Raw genomic sequence first — 19,082 nt, 5'->3', positions numbered from 1 at the left:
CATACTCATAGAACCACTCCCTATGGGGAGTGAATTGAAAGGATGCACTCGAGTTGATCAACCATGCCCCGTGATATAAATGTGTACTTGAGGAATAAGCCAAGTACACTACCCCACCTTCATCTGATGTGTTTTTTGTTTCTACAGAAGGAGCATCATCAGATCCCTTTCCTTTCTCAAGGGTTTTAGATCTACAGTCCTTTTTGTAGTTCCCTTCTTTTCCGCATTTCCAGCATACCCTTAGAGCCTTTCATAGAGATTCAGATCTCCCTCTAGATTTAGATCTCCCACTTGAGGACTTACTTTTGTTTCTGTTCAAGGACCTTCCTCGTATAGACAAGGCATCTCCATTTTGGCTCTCCATATTTTTTCGTCTCATCTCCTTCGACTACAAGGTTGAGACTATTTTATCAAACTTCAAGGTAGTTATATTGCTACCTATTGTGACAACTAGACTATCCCACAAATCTGGTAGAGAGAACAACAAACTGATGTACTTATATTCATCTAAATTTTTTATATCATTAGATAAAAACTAGTTTACCACAGTATTAAAGGCGTTCAAATGCCCTGTCATGGAGTCTCCATCCTTCATCCTCAGGTTATACAATTTTTTCTGCAGGAACAATTTGTTTTCAAGAGACTTAGATTGGTACAAAGTGCCTAACTTGTCCCATAAAGCCTTCATCATATCTTCCCCTGATACATTCAGCAATATTGAATTTGAGAGACACAATTGTATTGTGCTCTTCACCTTTTGATCTAACTTAGCCCATTCTTCTTTTGACATTCATGCTGGTTCCATGCGTGGATCTACAACAATCCATTGATTTCAGTCCACCAACATATCCTCCATCTTGAGCTTCCACAACTCAAAACTATGACCATTAAACTTCTTGATCTCTATCTTTCCATTGTTTTCCATCTTCTTTCACCGCAAGAATTGATCCCGTATAACTCCCACTGAACAGGGTCTACCACATGCTTGAACAAAACCCCTCATTGGTAAAGGCGTCCCCTTGATGTTGAAACATCTATGATATCAATATAGGTTTTAACCATGTACGGAAATGACCTCCAAACGAATCTTAAGACAAAAAATATACAATGGCGAGAACAGAAAATAAATATACATAAAGATTCCCCCTGGATCCCAAAACCAACACTACAAGATTGATTTTTCATTATATTACTTTCAATGTTACAATATATTTATATACATGCCAAAGCATTCATAAACCCCAATCCACTAACCCTGGATTATAACATAATCATAGTTCTATTGATCGAATCTACAAAATACCATGGGCAGAAAACCATCATACCAAAAAACATGTGCAAACCCATGCACAAAACCATGCATAGGTATGCCCACCATCTTTGGGTCTGACCCCCATCCTTGAGTTCGCCCAACTATTATTGGGTCTACGCGTGCAACTAGTCACGGAAAGAACATAAAACATACCCAACAATCCCATTCTAAGTTCAAGAACCCAATAGGTTGGACCACCAATCCTTTTAAGATCAAGTGATGTGAACATAGTTTATCAACCAAATCAATGCTCACATTTAAAAAAAAAAAAACCTTTGACAAAGCAATGGACTTATGCGACAAAAATTGTCCCTAGATTATTCTTCTCAAATATTTTCTTATCCAACATAAACTATCCCTAGAATTTGACCACACATTATTATTTCCTTTTCCATATACCAATAATTTTCTATTTTACTCACCACGTTTATGTTGAGATGCATGTAAGTGATAAGGTGGTTTCTAGTTATACGAAATTGGGTGTTTTCTTTGCACTGAGATATCAATCGCCATGGGATGACCATGAATGTGGTAAGGACCATTTATCCTAGATAGCTAAGGTTTTGCTATGACACCTTGTCCTCGAACTACATAATTGTGTTTTCACTACTCATCATGCAATAACATGCAATAACAACTATCAAGTTCGATACTCTACAAGAGGTATCTCTTTGTGTTGCAATCTTTTTATGAAGTGAGAAGGGTACAGTGATGGCAATGATGTGTGAAACCAAGTATCAATGAACATGGACATATTTGTCGGATTTAATCTAGATATTTGTTGAAAAGTGCCAGTTAAAGTATAAATTTTCAAGTGAACGAAAGAACATTAGGAAAAAAAATATATTACAATACTTAGAAAATTAATCATTTCAATAATACTTAGAATCATTTAGTTCTATGTGTAATTATTATTATTTAGAAATATTAATAATTTAATGCTTAATTGGAAGATTTGTTTCAATTTAGGAAAAATTCATGTTAATATAATTGATACAATCATTAATTACACATATAAATTCAAAACATACTTTGCACTTAAATAATATATTTTCATAAAGTAATTATCGTAGAAAATTATAATTATATATTAAAAAAAATCAAATCAGAGATATTGTGTTTTTATATATATAAACCATTTCAAAATTAATTTATCTAACAATGAGTCTAAAAAACAGTAAGTATAGCTGGCATTGAATTACATAATTATTTTCACACACGATTAAAACGACCAATATTTACAATCTCTAACACCAGCTCTCTTGATTTGCGAAAATAAATGTACTTAACGCCATTTTGATGTTTTACTCAACATTCTACGCAATTCGCTTCAATTCGTTTTGGAGGACCACGCTTAAAGTATCTCTCAAATGGCGTATTCTAATGAGGTGAAGTTTTAGATATAATTTGCGGTGAGATTATTTTGTTTTATTATTTATTATACGTGTAATAGTATGGTATTGCTTATTTAGTTTTGTATTACACTTATTTAGTTCCGTTTTTATATTAGTTTGTTTTAACTATGTTGTTTATTTATAATTTAATATTATGAATTTAATTTTTGTTATTTTTTATTATTATTTAAATTTATTTATTTGTAAAGTGATTGGTGAAAGTTTTATTATATGTTGTGTAGTAATTTTTATTTTAATTAGTTACTAATTTTTCATTTTTATTTTATTTCTTTTTTATTTAACTTTTTTATTTTTATTATTTCTATTTTCATGACTTATATATTTTTTTTCGATATTTTCAATTTAAAGTGGTTTATTATTATATTAAAAACATATTTTAATAAATTTAATTATAAAAAAATTATATATATTAATAAAAAGTAAAATACATATATATAATAAACTTATATATATTAAAATGTGTATATATTAATATAAACAATATTGGTTAATCATATTTTTTAATTTTGACTAACAATATTTAACAATATAATATTTTATTAATTATTTTTTTAGATTATATTTAAAACTATATAAATTTTGTTTACATTTTGGAAAATATAAAAATAAATTTACTTCTTTGAAAAAGCTTTAAAACCTTTAAATTATGAAAACTCAACAACTTTACACTATAATTACACTATAATTTATCTAATTTCTAATTAAACTTTAAACAAAATCATCCCAAAAATAATGCCCAAAAAAACCAAAATGTCCCTGCTAGAATATGTGAAATTAAATTGACATAAAAAGATACATTTTATAACTTGAATGAAAATGTTAAAACAATAATAGACACCGTCCCTTAACCTACATTGTGTAATATAGTCGCTCACGATTTAATTCATTAATTTCCAGAATTACTATAATATTTCAAATATTAAAAGTTTGTTATTCATGTTTTCTTAAATAAATATGATATTAACACCAAATTCAAATGAAGCAACATAATCACCTTGAATCGCAAATTTAGACATAGCTAACAGACAATTTGATATCCATGACTTCTTATAATACGTGGTCTTTAAAAATGCATTAAAAACATAATGATTATCCTTCATATTTAAGAACATAATGATTATCCTTCATATTTCATGGTGTTGGCATTTAGAGATCAAAATTGGTTTTTTTTCGCCCTTCGAAAAGTGGTCCAGTCCTTCCCATAGGTATTTTTTTTAATTTAAAAAAAATATCAATATTGTAAATTTACTAATAATTTTTCGAAGGAAAAGAAATATTTATCAATTTCAAAAATAATAGTGAGCATTTAAATAATTTTTTCATAAAAAAAAATATATAAAAAATTAATTATTTAAAAACTAATCATTTGGAAATACCTAATTCTAAAAATTTCATTATTTGAAAATTTTTATGTGCAAGTTTTTGTGATTCCTAATGTTTATAAAAAAAAGTTTAGATAAATCACATTAATAATTTTATAATCAATGTTTTGGGGACCACACAATGTGGTTCATCATTTAAAACTGAACTAGTAAGTTTGATCTTAAAATACAAATAAATAATATAGAAATACAACAATTAAATTCCATCAAATATAAAATAATAATATTCAATTAAATAATAATAATAATATGAATTGGTTTAATAGTAATACTAATAATAATGATTATATTTTCACCTTACATAGGAATAATAATTTTAAGAATAGCAATAATAATTTATGTTTGGATAATAATAATAATAATAATATCATCACTCGGTGTAATAATAATAATATTAATGAGGATATTGACTCTCTTTTCAATTCTGATAATTGTAATAATAATAGGATTGGTAATAAGACTCTAAGTCTGGATAATATTGGTTCTTCTAATTTTCTTTCCTCTTCTAGTAATAGGGTTGTCAATCTCTCTAGCTTTTCTTTTGATCCCCCTATCTTTAGTCTCTTGGAGAAAGGTTTAAATTTTTCTCTTGCTCTTAGAAAGATCACAGTCGACGATATCATATATGACATTAAATATGGTATTAGAGACTTACCGGACATCACTAAAGATATCATTCGTTAAGACTGTGCGGTTGTCCTTAGCAAGGCAAAGCCCCCCAAAAATAACATCAACAAACCTGAGTTTGATGCTCTTGAATCGTTAAACGATAATAAGAATATTGTTGTTCTCAATGTCAACAAAGGTGGTGTTGTGTTTATTCTTGATAAAGATGATTACCGTCGAAAGATGTTGGACCACCTCCATAATAGCAGAAGCTACAGGAAACTCAACAAAGATCCTCTAAAGAAGATTTCCAAAAGTGTGGCTCTTGCTATAAAGGCTAGTAGCTCGGTCAGCTCGTTCTGTGAGAAGCTTATTGAAAGTTGCCCTATTACCCCCAAAATCTGTGGTCTGCCAAAGATTCATAAGGAAGGGGTTCCTCTGAGACCCATTATCAACACGATAGGAGGGCCAACTTATCTTCTTGCTAAATATTTAGCCCATAAGATTAAGCCCCTAGTTGGCCATATAGAATCCTTTGTCAAGGACTCTGCATCATTTGTTAATGAGTTAAAGAGTTTCAAGCTTGATCCAAGTGACAAGCTTGTGAGCTTCGATGTGGTCTTTCTCTACACTAATATCCCTATCAACGAGGCTATCGAGGTCATCAAGGGCATCACAGATACTGATACGGCTTATTTAGTTGGTATTTGTCTTACTTCTACTTTTTTTCATTCGATGGGGAATTCTATGACCAAACTTGCGGTGTCACCATGGGTTCCCCCCACTCTCCTGTGGTAGCTAATCTATTCATGGAGTATTTTGAATCAAAAGCCTTAGCCTCTTCTCGTCTTCTGCCTAAGTTGTGGAAGAGGTTTGTGGATGACACTTTTGTCATCTGGTCCCATGGTAAAGAAAAGTTGGAACTATTTTTCCTCCATCTTAACAATCAATCTAGTTCTATAAAGTTCACCATGGAATTTGAATGTAATGGTATTCTTCCCTTCCTTGACGTCCTTCTCTCAAGGAATGATAATGACTCTTTCTCTCATCAGGTATATCATAAGAAAACTCATACGGAACAATATCTTCATGCTAATTCTCATCATTTCCCAGATCAAAAGCTTGGTGTTCTCAACACCTTAGCAACCAGAGCTTTAAGAGTTTCTGATGAGAACCATCTCAAGGAAGAGAAAGCACATCTCCTAAGTGTTTTCTTTAATAATGGGTATAGTAGACACCAATGTACTAAGGCTTTCCTCAGAGCTGAAAAAGGTCATAGTCCTAAGAAAGATACCAAGGATCGATTTTATGGTGTTCATCTTCTTTTTATCCAAGGGACCATTGACAAGATTACAAGGATCCTAAGGAAGCATAAGGTGGCTTCAACCTTTCGACCTTTAAATACCATACGGAGCTCCCTTAGATCTGTAAAAGACCCAGTGGACCCCAAGAATATGAAGGGTATTTACATTATCCCATGCTCTTGTGGGACTCCCAACATTGGTGAGACTGGTCACTCGATTAATCAAAGGATTCGTGAGCATGTTGCTGACATCAAGCATGGCAGGACCCGCTCCTCTACTTTGGCAAAGCATGCAGATAAATCTAAGCATCACATCTACATTGAGGAGGCCCAAGTCGTTGCTAAGGTTAGTCATTTTCATCATCGTAAATTGAGGGAGTCCCTAGAAATTGATAAAAGACCCAATAACTTGAATAGAGATGACGGTTGGAGTATTAGTAGAAGTTGGGTCCCTGTCTTGTCCTCCTAGTTTTTTTTTTGTTTTTTTTAATCTATGTAGGTATATAGTATTTGTTGTTGATTTATTCTTCATTATAGTTTATTTTCTTGATCCTTCGTCTTTTTTATGTATTTTATCATCCTATTCATTCTTAACTCCTTTTAGTATTTTTGTTATTTGTTTAATGGGCCTCAGCCCCATATTTTATTGTGGACCCCGTTTTATTTATTGATTATTTTTCTTTGGATATATATATATATATATATATATATGTTTCTGTTTTTTATTTATTTACTATATATATATATATATATATATATATATATATATTTGTTTTATTTCACTTATTTTTCCATTAATTCTTTTTAATTTATTTTATTTTATTTCCATTAGTTATTTTATTTATCAAATGACCTTGTCTTGATTAAGGTCTTCAATCGTTTTTATAATTTTTGACTCCCCTCTTTTAAAGTTTGACTTTGATTATTTATTTATTTATTTTAAAAACTAGCTGTTTAATATAGCGGTTACTTATTAATATTTTTTTTTCTAAATAAGACTATACTATTATTCACAGTAAAAGAGTAAAATTACAACATGCTGAGCATAGTGAGCCAACTAGCCTGAGAGGAAGGCCGTTTGAGACAGACAAAATCCAAAAACTGAGAAGTTGGACTAGATTTAGTTTTGCATTCCCACGCAGGGGATCCTGAAGAACATAAACAGCAATGAAACACAACAGAAACTAGAGATTGACCTCGACACGATAGCAGAAACAGAGTTTGACACATTTAGCAAAAAAGCCCTATCAACTGGGCCGCAAAACCTGTTAAGAAGCTGCAAAGCTTGACTAAGCATCTGGTATCTCCTCCACGATCCTGCACCAACCCCCTTCAGCCAGGTCCTGAGCTTGGGAAGCCTCAGTTTCGCGCGTGACCGGAGGAACAGGCACCATAGGATTGACATTGACAATGCTGACCAGCGGTTCCGTCTCTCGCTGCAAGCCTGCAATTGACATCGGAGCACTGGGTTCGCCCTCTGCATGGGCATCCTCTGTAATTGGCATTGGAGCACTAGGATCACCCTCTTCTTGGGCTTCCTCTAAAAAGAGGATAGAAACGTGTGCAGTGATCCGAGGGCGATTAAGGGAGCAATTAAGGGTGAAGATAGCAGAGCCGAAGGAGGGCGAAGTCGAAGAGCCTGGAGAGTTGGGTTCAAGGAATTGGTTGGGCCTCAGAATGCCCCCTCTTCCACTACGTGAACGAGGTTCCTGACTCAAGGCGGCGTCACCAGAGGAAGGGCGTGAAGGAGCACCTCGTGCTGAGCCTCTGCGGCTGAGCATCCTTTGGCGGAGCCGAGGCATGACAGCGGCGCAAATATGAACAACACAAACACTAGGGGAGGTACCGCGCGGACCGAGCACACCAGCTTGCGGACGAGTGCCCACAACCACAGCGGAGGACAGTGAATAAGAGCCAAAGCCCAACCACCACGAAGCCTTTGCACCAGCAACACCCGCACCCATCCAAAACAGCATAAGAAACATCATAAAATAACCATGGCGGAAACTGGCTAAAATACAATTTCCTCTGCCTCGAGACCCTCCCGCCATAACTATGGCATTCATGGGAGCCGAAGGCCGATAACAGTCATCGCACGCGAGGAGGGACGGCATATTAATGCTGGCCTCAAACATTCCCTTACATTCTTTCAAGCCCACCTGCGGACAATCCTCCCTCCACATGGCCTTCCGTCCTCTGTTCATGGCTGGCAGATGGCGCATCGACTCCGTCCACTCCAGTCCCATCGCTGTAAATGCTCCTCTAATCACCCGCATCCGGGGGGTTACTTATTAATATTTGTTTTAATAAATTAATATCACAGTTTAAATATTCTTTTTTCAAAAACTAGTATATTTGGTTTTAATAAATTATTTTAGATATTATTTTTCAAAAACTAGCCGTTTAATATAGTCGTTACATATTAATATTTTAATAAATTAATAAACTAATATCATTATTTAAATATTATTTTTCAAAAACTAGCAGTTTAATATAGCTGTTACATATTAATATTTTAATAGACTAATAAACTAATAAACTAATATCATTATTTAAATATTACTTTTCAAGAACTAGTAATATTTGGTTTTAATAAATTAATTTAAATATTATTTTTCAAAAACTAGCCATTTATTATAGCCGTCACCTATTAATATTTTTAATAAGTTAATGAGATAATATCATTATTTAAATATTTTTCTCAAAAACTAGCCGTTTAATATAGTCGTTACTTAATAATATTTGTTTTTTTTTAATATATTAATATTATAATTTAAACATTATTGTTCAAATATAGTCGTTACTTGAAATTATGTCTCTACATTGCTCTCTATTTAAGCCTTTGCCATGGTCTGCCTCTTTGTCTGGTCCTGATGATGAACCACACTTGTTGGTTCAAAATGCATAGGCCAAAAAATTCTCTCATGTGATTTCTACTGAAGGACTTTGTTTAATTCATTATGGATCACAGAAGATTGAATACAGAAATTACTACCCTATATGAAAGGGCCACTGCTATTAAAGTTCATCACTTTGAACGGTCCCACATAAGGTTTTTCAAGTTGAAGACAGATCTGAATTTTCTAAAACAATGTAGAGACTCTTCCCTTGTTCTTTCGTTCGCTCAGAGTAAGCACCTCTTAATAATTCTAGTGGCTATTGTATTTTTCTTAATGGTAGCATGACATTGGTTCGTTTGGAGATTGGCAGGGTGAGAAAGGTTTTGGATTTCATTTCTCGTAATTTGTTGTATCTCCATTTGGAACTTTCAAACCAAATCTCTGCTCCCCTTTGGTCAAATATCGAAGCATGCTCGGCTCTGAAATCTTCTCGTCTAGAAGAAATATGGAAAGTAAAGCAGTCCATGAAGTTCAGTAAGCTCTCGGAGAAATTCATCTCGTAGCCTAATGAGTAGCTGCTTTCGTGGTCCTTCCAAAAGCAGAATTAATTCTAATCAAATCTCTACTCTCCGATCTTGGGTTGACGGTGCTTCTCACCCTTCTTACATCAAAGGTGAAGCTAGAAAAATCTCGTATTCACTGGGTTAGATTCCCTCAGGTTCATTGTCTGTTAATTCTTCTTTGGATTTTGTTGGTTTCAATAATAGTGGAAGTGATTCTATTAATAATAATATTCAGTTAAATAATAACAATAACAATAATAATATGAATTGGTTTAATAGTAATACTAATAATAGTGATTATAATTTCACCTCACATAGGAATAATAATATTAATAATAGCAATAATAATTTATGTTTGGATAATAATAATAATAATAATAAGAATGAGGTTAGTGACTTTGTTTTCAATTCTGATAATTGTAATAATAATAGGATTGGTAATAAGACTCTAAGTCTAGATAATATTGGTTGTTCTAATTTTCTTTCCTCTTCTAGTAATAGGGTTTTCAATCTCTCTAGCTTTTCTTTTGATCCCCCTGTCTTTAGCCTTTTGGAGAAAGGTTTAAATTTTTCTCTTGCTCCTAGAAAGATCCTGGTCGACGATATCATATGTGACATTGAATATGGTATTAGAGACTTACTGGACATCAGTAAAGATATCATTCGTCAAGATTGTGCAGTTGTTCTTAGAAAGGCAAAGCACCCCAAAAATAACATTAGCAAACCTGAGTTTGATGCTCTCAAATCGTTAAATGATAATAAGAATATTGTTATTCTCAAAGCCAACAAAGGTGGTGTTGTGCTTATTCTTGATAAAGATGATTACCATCAAAAGATGTTGGACCACCTCCATAATAGCGGGAGCTACAGGAAACTCAACAAGGATCCTCTAAAGAAGATTTCCAAAAGTGTGGCTCTTGCTATAATGGCTAGTAGCTCAGTCAGCTCGTTCAGTCATAAGCTTATTGAAAGTTTCCCTCTTACCCCTAGAATCTATGGTCTACCAAAGATTCATAAGGAAGGGGCTCTTTTGAGACCCATTGTCAACACGATAGGAGGGCCAACTTATCTTCTTGCTAAATATTTAGCCCAGAAGCTTAAGCCCCTTATTGGCCATACAAAATCCTTCGTCAAGGACTCTGCATCATTTGTTAATGAGTTAAAGAGTTTCAAGCTTGATCTAGATGACAAGCTTGTGAGCTTCGTTGTGGTCTCTCTCTACACTAATATCCGTATCAACGAGGCCATCAAAGTCATCAAGTGCATCACAGATCCTGATACGGCTTATTTAGTTGGTATTTGTCTTACTTCTACTTTCTTTTCATTCAATGCGAAATTCTATGAGAAAACTTGTGGTGTCGCCATGGGTTCCCCCCTCTCCCCTATCGTATCTAATCTATTCATGGAGGATTTTGAATCAAAGGCCTTAGCCTCTTCTCATCTTCTGCCTAAGTTGTGGAAGAGGTTTGTGCATGAAACTTTTGTCATCTGGTCCCATGGTAAAGAAAAGTTGGAAATATTTTTCCTCCATCTTAACAATCAATCTAGTTCTATAAAGTTCACCATGGAATTTGAATGTAACGGTAATCTTCCCTTCCTTGACGTCCTTCACTCAATGAATGATAATGGCTCTTTCTCTCATCAGGTATATCGTAAGAAAACTCATACAGAACAATATCTTCATGCTAATTCTCATCATTTCCTAGCTCAAAAGCTTGGTGTTCTCAACACCTTAGCAACTAGAGCTTTAAGAGTTTCCGATGAGAACCATCTCAAGAAAGAGAAAGCACATCTCCTAAGTGTTTTCTTTAATAATGGGTATAGTAGACACCAATGTACTAAGGCTTTCCTCAGAGCTGAAAAAGGTCCTAGTGCTAAGAAAGATACCAAGGATCGATTTTCTGGTGTTCATCTTCCTTTTATCCAAGGGACCACTGACAAGATTGCAAGGATCCTAGGGAAGCATAAGGTGGCTTCAACCATTCGGCCTTTAAATACCATATGGAGCTCCCTTAGATCTGTAAAAGACCCAGTGGACCCCAAGAATATGAAGGGTGTTTACATTATCTCATGTTCTTGTGGGACTCCCTACATTAGTGAGACTGGTCACTCGATTAATCAAAGGATTCATGAGCATGTTGCTGACATCAAGCATGGCAGGACCCGCTTCTTTGCTTTGGCAGAGCATGCAAATAAATCTAAGCATCACATCTGCATTGAGGAGGCCCAAGTCGTTGCTAAGGTTAGTCATTTTCATCATCGTAAATTGAGGGAGACCCTAGAAATTGAAAAAAGACCCAATAATTTGAATAGAGATGATGGTTGGAATATTAGTAGAAGTTGGGTCTTTGTCTTGTCCTCCTAGGCTTTTTTTTATTTTTTATAATCTATGTAGGTATTGGCATCCCTTTTATGGTATTTTTGTTGATTTATTCTTCATTAGAGTTTATTTTCTTGATCCTTCATGTTTTTATGTATTTTATGATCCTATTCATTCTTAAGTCCTTTTGGTATTTTTGTTATTTGTTTAATGGGCCTGAGCCCCATATTTTATTGTTGACCCGTCGTCTTATTTATTTCTATATATATATATATATATATATATATATATATATATATATATATGTTATTTATTTATTTATTTATTGCTATTATATATATAGATTGACTTGTGTATATTTTTGTTTTATTTTATTTATTTTCCATTAATATTTTTTAATTTAATTTATTTTATTTCCATTAGTTATTTATTTATCAAATGATCTTTTCTCGATTAGGGTCTTCACTCGTTTTTATAATTTTTAACTCCCCTCCTTTGACTTTGATTATTTATTTATTTATTTTAAAAACTTGTTGTTTAATATAGCGGTTACTTACTAATATTTGTTTTAATAAATTAATAAACTAATATCACAGTTCAAATATTATATTTAAAAAACTAGTAATATTTGGTTTTAAGTTTTAATAAATTAATTTAAATATTATTTTTCAAAAACTAGCTAGCTCTTACATATTAATATTTTAATAAATTAATAAACTCATATCATTATTTAAATATTTTTTCCAAAAACTAGCCATTTAATATAGTAATTACTTAATAATATTTGTTTTTAATATATTAACATATTAATATTATAATTTAAACATTATTGCTCAAATATAGTCATTACTTGAAATTATGTCTCTACATTGCTCTCTATTTAAGCCTTTTCCATGGTCTACCTCTTCATCTGGTCTTGATGATGAACCACACTTGTTGGTTTGAAATGCGTTGGCCAATAAATCTCTCATGTGATTTTTATCGAAAGACTTTGTTTAATTCATTATGGATCACAAAAGCTACAAAAAATAAAATAAATAGTTTAATAATATTTTGAATTTCAAAAAAACATCTCACAACCTATTTATTAATAAATATTAGAAAGATAATTAATGAATAATAATAAAAACAGAAATAATGAATAAATTTAAAATAAGAATAAGTAAAATAAGAAAAGTTAAATAAAATATTAATAAATAAATAATTATGTTTAAATAAATATATAATATAAAAATATTCTTTGTTAAAAACATTTTTTCATTATTATAAATAAGGAGAAAAAATAGACAAAAATATCATAAATATTTTTAATAAATATATGTTTATCTATCAATGCTAAACATACATATAATAAGAGTTAAAAAATTAATGTTGACAATTGAATTATTTATAAGTTGGTATGTTAAAAAGTGGTAGTTTTGGATTTATGTAATTTATTTATTTTGATTTTTAATAAACAATCTTATATAAAAAAATATTTAAATAATTTATTTAAATATTAATATATTGAGAATGTATTTTATTTGTTGAAGGTTTTTTATTTCAATTTAAGATAGACAGATTTGTTAGTTTTTTAAATTTTTTTAATTGAGGCCTTAGATTGAATATCAAGGGAATGCTTATCAATGGATGTAGTGTATTACAGTGTTTGTTAGGTTAAATTGACTTTTAACAAATTTTAAAAAAATAGATTCACGCTGAGCCCACCAATTTTTTAGGGATTTGAGATTATTCCAATTCTAATATGTCCGTGCATGATAAGTTCCTCAATATTATTTATAACATTCATTTATTTAGCAAAATAGTCAATTACTTTTAATAAAATTAAAAATTAGATTCCTGTCAAGTGGCTCCCCACCCACCAATTTCTTAGGAATTTGAGATTATTCCAATTCTAATAAGTTCCTCCATTATAAGTTCCTCATTATTGTTTATACCTTTCATTCATATTTAAACAAATTTTGTTTAGAAAAATAGTCCATTTTACAATAAGATGTATAATTCATTTTTTTCTTAAATTAAAGTTGACCCATAACTTTTTTATACATGGTTAATCAAGTAAATGCCTATATTAGTAAAGTACTTTTTGTATTACAATAATTTTTTTGTCATATTTATAAAACCTTCAACTATATTAACCAAATTAATTTTTAATGTAATTATACTAATTATTTTAACTTTTCAATAATATTAATAAATTTACTTTTAACTTAATATACTTTTCTAAATATTTACTTATATATCTATATCTATAGATAGATATATTAAGTGAAAATATATCCCGTGCAAACGAATAACATTATTGTCCGTTACCATAGAAAAACAACTATCCATATTAATAATGATCAACTCATAGGAAAGAGGTTTACTAGAGCTAGTGCCATTCATCGTTGTGTTGTATAATGAGTAAGGATAAGTAAGTGAAAAATAAAAAAATTTCTCGAATTCCACCGTATCATTAATTTCTTTTGGAAAGATAACTAAGTGAAAAATAGAAAGTAACCCATTTTCCTTGAATTCCATTATATCACTAGTTTCTTTTGGCTATATATATTAAGATAGAAAGAGAGATTACATAATGATTTACGGTAAATAAATATTGATAAAAAAATACAGGGGCAAATTTTGCATTTGAATTACAAAATATGTTGAAGGATATGATTACGCTTTAATGTAGAAACAAAATTAACCATCCCAATAATTATTAGCTTATAGGAGAGAGGTCGAATAGAACTAATGTTGCTCATTTTGTTTTAGGATGAAGAGTGTTAATCACAGTGACAAATATAGTCACCCATTTCTCTCTAATTCCACTATATAAATAATTTTCACTGCTAAAAAAAATATATATATAACACAAATATATATATATAAAAGAGAGACAAGAATTTTATCTTTTTTTTATTTTTTATCTTGGACATTTTACTTGATTTTACTTTTGCATGTGAACCGCAAAATATGTTAAAGGATATGAGTACCTTTTAATGTAGAAACAAATTAACCATATCAATAATTACGCCGTAAGGCGTTTCTCTCTGAAATGAACTCCCCTGAATGCTTTTCTGTCCTAATTTTAACCGTTAGATCTATTGTTAGACGATTCAACAATTATTTATTGTCCAAAAAAAACATTAAAAAACAGTTATTAATTAGTTAAAAAATTAATTAAACCCAGCCCAGCCTGTCCGTCTACCTAGCCGGTCTGTTGTGTGCTGCACGAGCTTTTTCTGCAGGAGGAGGGCCAGGAGGATGAGGAGGGCCGCGCAGGGTGGATTTTTCTGCAGAGGAGGAGCGCCAAGGTAGGTTTCTTGCTTTTGCTTTTGTTCTGTTTTAGGGTTATCTTTTTTTTTTACTGGTTTTCTTGTTTCTGCAGGGATGCAAACCAACGGAGCGCATAGAGGTAGGATGGGTTGTATTTGGATGATGGTGTTCCCTTGAGCGGGGCCTTCCTTGCCTACTTTCAATCTGGTGACCCCGGCCGCACAGCTCAACACAGCTTGGCAACAGAGGGTGGCAGGCTGCCACTGGCTACCTCAAGTTTCAGAATTCGATAAAGAGCTCATACATATTGGGTAGAGTCAAAATAGTATCCTCAGAAGCTGAAATGGCTACGAAAGCTTGTCGAAATTATTCGCTAAAGGCTAGCGAAACTGGATGCTTTGTATTGTGGCAAATGATGCGTGATACGTGGTCAGTGGAGTTAGTTTTGGGTGGGAGAAAAATGCATGCTGGAAGCAACGGGAAGATTGTCTAGTGGCACACACCCTGGCTTGGTTCACACGCTGCCAAAGGTCCTCCTCGTGCTCTGCGCCGGGCTCTTCAGGTATGTCTATTCCGATGGCACAAGAATGAGGATCTTTTGGTTGCAGAATGTGTTTAAAAGTCATCTCGTGATTCAGTGAAAGTCATATTTTTTTAGTATGAAAGCATGTAGACTAGGCCTAGGATGAAGAGCAAATTGCGAGTCCAGTAAGTAAATGCGTTAATATGACTGCATTTTATTGGTTTTTACAGCTGGTCAAAATTCAATAAATTCTTGATTTTTTTATGCATGCATGCAAAGTAGGTTACATAAAGGTCTATTTTAGTGAAGGATGATTGTCTTGGTATGGTATGGTTGTTTGAATGACACCTTTTTGGCCAGGGTTTGTGAGTCTAATACATGCAAAGTAGGCCTAGAATGAGGATCAGATTGAGAACACAGTGAAGTTAAAAGCATTCGTACAACTGTGTCCATAATGGGCTTCAACAGCTGGTCAGAATTCAATAAAATTCATGGGTTTTCTATGTTTGCATGCAGAGCTGGTTTAGCACAAAGGTTGATTTTGGTAAATGATGATTTTCTTGGTTATGGTGGTTTGAATGACACAGTTTTGGCCAGGATTTGTGAGTCTCTATGATCAGGCTAAGTTTCAGTAAGATTGGTGCGAGTGTTCATGTAGTCTAGGTACTAGGTTTTAGGATTAAGTTGACAGAAATAGTACAGATGGTTGTCGACTAGTTTCCCAGTTAGGATGAGAGAACCAGAGGTTGATGTCTTAAAATGAGTGCTTGCAGATTATGGCCTAGATTGCAGTTTTATCCAATGAGAAATAAGCAAATAGATTATGCATTGCTGCTTGAAGAATAGGCTCTTGGATCAGGTTGTGATTAAGTTAAGAGTTGAGAATTTTAGCATGAGCGGTTGCAAAAGATAAATAGAAGAGAGTTCAGACTGCTAAAGTTAGTCTTATGGAGATTGTTGCGAAAGCAATTTATTGGTGGTTCGTCTAATAATATCTCATATTAATGTGTTTATAATGATGCATGTTCTTATGCTTGGTTAATTTCTTTTCCCCTGTGGTTTAGATCCTAGGACATCAATCACTGCATAAGGTGAATTATTTATGAAAAACTCTAATTTTGTCTAATTTCAAGCAGTGGTAAACTGAATGTCTAATTTAATCAACCATGTAGATTTTTCTTTTACGTTGGGTTTTTCGAATTTAATCAGTCCATGTTGAATTTTTTATGAGTATCAAAAGCAAATGTTAATATTTAGTTGTTTTTATTAAACTTGAAAAATATTAGAACAAAACTGCATGTATGTATGTTTGCAATGGCAATTTTTTTTCAAATGCAAATCACAATTTAGGGGACTGAGCTTAGGAGCATGGAAACTATGCAGCTTACATTAACTTGTTTTGGTGATGATGCACGTTCTTATTCTTGTTGACCTTTCTATTCTCAGGGTTTAGATCCTAGAACAACAGCAATCATGTTTGCAAATGCTCGTTGCTTGGGAGAAAAGAAAATTGGAGATGAAGATTGCTTCATTTTAAAGCTTGCTGCTGATCCTTCAACTCTGCACGAAAGGAGTGATGGACCTGCAGAAATTATATTTGGAAGATTCCCATCTTACATGGATTCAAGCCACTAGAATAGATGTTGTTTAGTGGGAAACCACCATAGAAACAACTATCAACAATTATAGAGCAGTAGATGGTGTGATGATTGCTCATTCAGGTCGATCAGTTGTCACTCTTTTTAAATTTGGAGAGTGTTCAATGAGCCATACTAGAACAAGAATGGAAGAAACATGGACAATTGACGACGTGGTTTTCAATGTGCCTGGCCTTTCAATGGATTTCTTCATTCCTCCTGTTGACATTATCAAAGGTGGATCAGGGGGTGATGCCTGTAATTATCAATCTAATGGAAAACCCATGTCAAGGAAGCCTCAAAATGGAATCTTGCAACATGTGCCTGTTGGGGGATCAAAATGCATGGTTAAATAGATTTGTTAATAACATTTTTATAGGTTTGGATTTCTAATTCTGATACTGCCTCAACTTTTCAACAGGTACTTCTGTGAAAGTTACAGGATGCTTGCAAGAATCCCCTGTATCATATGGAAACTAACAATTCAGAGCATTATGACAGTTTTCAGGGAGAGCAGTATTTTCTGACAGTTGTTGAGATTGGAATACCATTTTATTATACAATTCCTAAAAAGCATAGTTTTGTTGCTAGGTTTCAATGAGTTTGGAATTTTCTAAAAGTTAATTGCGGGCAACGCCCTGTAATCTCCAGTTTGGCAGCAGAATAGTAACAGTAGTTGACATTTCTACTTCAGATTCACATGCCATATGAAGTTGCCAACTGAACTGCATTTCTGGCTTTTCTGAATAGAGCATTGAAGTTGGTAACAAAACTGCATGTATGTATGTTTGCAATGGCAATTTTTTTTCAAATGCAAATCACAATTCAGGGGACTGAGCTTAGGAGCATGGCAACTATGCAGCTTACATTAACTTGTTTTGGTGATGATCCACGTTCTTGTTCTTGTTGACCTTTCTATTCTCAGGGTTTAGATCCTAGAACAACGACAATCATGTTTTCAAATGCTCGTTTCTTGGGAGAAAAGAAAATTGGAGATGAAGATTGCTTCATTTTAAACCTTGTTGTTGATCCTTCAACTCTGCACGAAAGGAGTGATGGACCTACAGAAATTATATTTGGAAGATTCCCATCTTACACGGATTCAAGCCACTGGAATAGACGTTGTTTAATGGGAAACCACCATAGAAACAACTATCAACAATTATAGAGCAGTAGATGATGTGATGATTGCTCATTCAGGTCGATCAGTTGTCACTATTTTTAAATTTGGAGAGTGTTCAATGAGCCATACCAGAACAAGAATGGAAGAAACATGGACAATTGACGACGTGGTTTTCAATGTGCCTGGCCTTTCAATGGATTTCTTCATTCCTCCTGCTAACATTATCAAAAGTGGATCAGGGTGTGATGCCTGTAATTATCAATCTGATGGAAAACCCATGTCAAGGAAGCCTCAAAATGGAATCTTGCAACATGTGCCTGTTGGGGGATCAAAATGCATGGTTAAATAGATTTGTTAATAACATTTTTATAGAATCTGAACTGGGATATTCCACAGTTTTCATTTTTTCTTTGTTGACGTTTCGAGTCTAGACCAAGACTCATCATCAGGACATGATTTGATTTACAAAGGTACTTCTATGAAAGTTACAGGATGCTTGCAAGAATCCCATGTATCATATGGAAACTAACAATTCAGAGCATTATGACAGTTTTCAGGGAGAGCAATATTTTCTGACAGTTGTTGAGACTGGAATACCATTTTATTATACAATCCTAAAAAGCATAGTTTTGTTGCTAGGTTTCAACGAGTTTGGAATTTTCTAAAAGTTAATTGTGGACAACACCCGTCATCTCCAGTTTGGCAGCAAAATAGTAACAGTAGTTGAAATTTCTACTTCAAATTCACATGCCGTATGAAGTTGCCAGCTGAACTGCATTTCTGGCTTTTCTGAATAG

General features: G+C 33.0%; 1 pseudogene across 1 annotated transcript; it reads left to right on the top strand.

The window, feature by feature from the left end:
• Window positions 1-9,199: 9,199 nt before the first annotated feature.
• On the top strand, window positions 9,200-17,704 carry LOC149153911 (uncharacterized; annotated as a pseudogene). The gene is made up of 5 exons (XR_016263342.1): window positions 9,200-9,229; window positions 14,975-15,040; window positions 15,115-15,141; window positions 15,238-15,564; window positions 16,972-17,704. The product of XR_016263342.1 is annotated as an uncharacterized LOC149153911 (transcript).
• The last annotated feature ends 1,378 nt before the right edge of the window (window positions 17,705-19,082 follow it).

The sequence above is a fragment of the Pinus tabuliformis genome, chromosome 9 (assembly GCF_031772625.1).
Source record: "Pinus tabuliformis cultivar Carrire ecotype Pingquan chromosome 9, CPIR1, whole genome shotgun sequence".
Lineage (NCBI taxonomy): Eukaryota > Viridiplantae > Streptophyta > Pinopsida > Pinales > Pinaceae > Pinus > Pinus tabuliformis.
Note: the sequence above shows the minus strand (reverse complement) of the source record. Positions and strands in the feature narration are given on the sequence as shown.